Below are 1,914 nucleotides of genomic sequence, written 5' to 3' on the forward strand. Positions count from 1 at the left end.
ATATATTCATGAATTAAATGTTGTCTTTAACTGAAAAGCTAACAAACTGTCTAGTTACATTTCTTCCCTAAACCACAAACTCAGTAGTTACTGAGGCTCTAGGCAACATATTCGAGGGTGAGATTAAAAATTTAAAAAAATCAAACAAGCCCTCAGGTCCAACTAAGGGAGTCCTGCTACATGCAGGCTAATCTACACTAGTGATGCTGCTTGACTCCAGGAGGCTGGAAGATATTCTAGACAACCCCACTTGGAACAGTCACTTCGAGTAGCCTTTTTTCAGTTTTCCAACTTCTGAATAAAGATTGAATTTTGTTAATTCTATTGCAGAAAACTTTTGTAAGTTGTTTTATTTACAGTGCCAACATTGAAAATCTCACTAAAGTTAACTGGACAATAACATATGCAGAAATCACTTTACAAAAAGAGGAAAAGCTCAAAATGTCAACTTTCTACAGAAAACCCACAGTTCAGTTTTATTCAGAGTAAAGAAAGCCTGCAATTTTTGCTCAGACTAGAAGAAATTCAGCCATTGATTTGGAATCTGTAACTCAAACTACACATGCAATGAGGACAATATCTCACACAATCGTTTTGCTGCTGCATTTGTCTAATATTAACAATTATAAACAGAGCAGCACAATTAGTATTTGGAACAATCCTTATAGTGTTACAGTGTCAGGCACAACATTTCACTCCTCTTCACACCACTGGCTCTCCTTGTGTACCTGGGCTTCCTCCTCTTCAGTAAAGTCATTTTTGATATTAAAAGTCTTGCGAATCTCCTCAAGAGTTTTCCCCTTGGTCATATCTTGGTCAACTTTCAGAAATTCTTGGTTCCAAACAGGGATGTCGTCTATTTGCTTTTCTTTGTTCTTATCATCCTCAAGAGGAGGAGGGTCATCCCTGTGGTGGGTACGCCACTGACCATTTTTACTATTGCTGCATTAACATTTGGTAGAGAAACTGGCTCATCATTCCTTCATCATCCATTCCCAAATCTTCCAACATGGTCTTGATTATAAGAGACTGTTTGGCAATTTCAACATCAGCTTTAAATATCTCTCCATCAGAACTCTGCAACTTAATTGCAGGCATGGCATTGGTCGTTAAAAGACTACATATATATATTCCTTTTTCTCTTTCTTCTTCTTCTTTTTTGTTTTGTTTTGTTTTGTTTTTGGCAGAACCGGGGATTGAACTCAGGCCCTGTGCTTGCCAGAGAAGCGTTTATTTTACTGAGCCATCTCCCCATCCCCCCAGCCCAGTTCCTTTCCTTTTGAAGTTTCTTCCTGTAAATTTTGGTTATTATTATTCTTTCAGCTTCTCACACTAGGGAGATAATATGACGTTTACACACGTGTCTGGTTTATTTCACTTATGAGTTGCATTCTTTTATCTATAAAAGTCTCCAGTTTATCCTTCTTTATGGCTGAGAAGTACTCCACTATATACAAAGATCACATCTTTTTTATCCATTCCTCAGTTGATGAGCATTTGGGTTGTTTCCAAAATCTAGTTTGTGCTGCTACAAACATGTGTGCATGTATATCACTGTGGTATAATGTTTTTCTTCTTGGAAGATATCCAGAAGTGGAATAGCTGAATCAAATGCAGTCTTCAGTCCTAGTTTTTTGAGGAATCTCCACACTGATTTCCACAGTAATCGCACCTGTCTACACTCCCAACAACAGTGGAGAAGTGTCTTTTTTTTCCCCACAGCCCCTCCACCATTTGTAATTGGTTGATTTTTTTTTAGATAATCATTCTTTCTGGGGTGAGATAGAATCTCAGTGTTATTTTAATTTGCATTTCTTGAATGACCATTGATGTTGAACATGTTTGCATATATTTATTTGCTGTTTTTATTTCATCTGAGAAGTGTGTTTTTATCTCAGATGCCCAGTTTTAGAC

General features: G+C 37.1%; 1 pseudogene; it reads right to left on the reverse strand.

The window, feature by feature from the left end:
- Positions 1-692: 692 nt before the first annotated feature.
- LOC105743835 lies at positions 693-1,098 on the reverse strand (annotated as a pseudogene).
- Positions 1,099-1,914: the final 816 nt, after the last annotated feature.

Source organism: Octodon degus, unplaced genomic scaffold (genome assembly GCF_000260255.1).
Source record: "Octodon degus isolate 3935 unplaced genomic scaffold, OctDeg1.0 scaffold00174, whole genome shotgun sequence".
In the NCBI taxonomy this organism is placed as follows: domain Eukaryota; kingdom Metazoa; phylum Chordata; class Mammalia; order Rodentia; family Octodontidae; genus Octodon; species Octodon degus.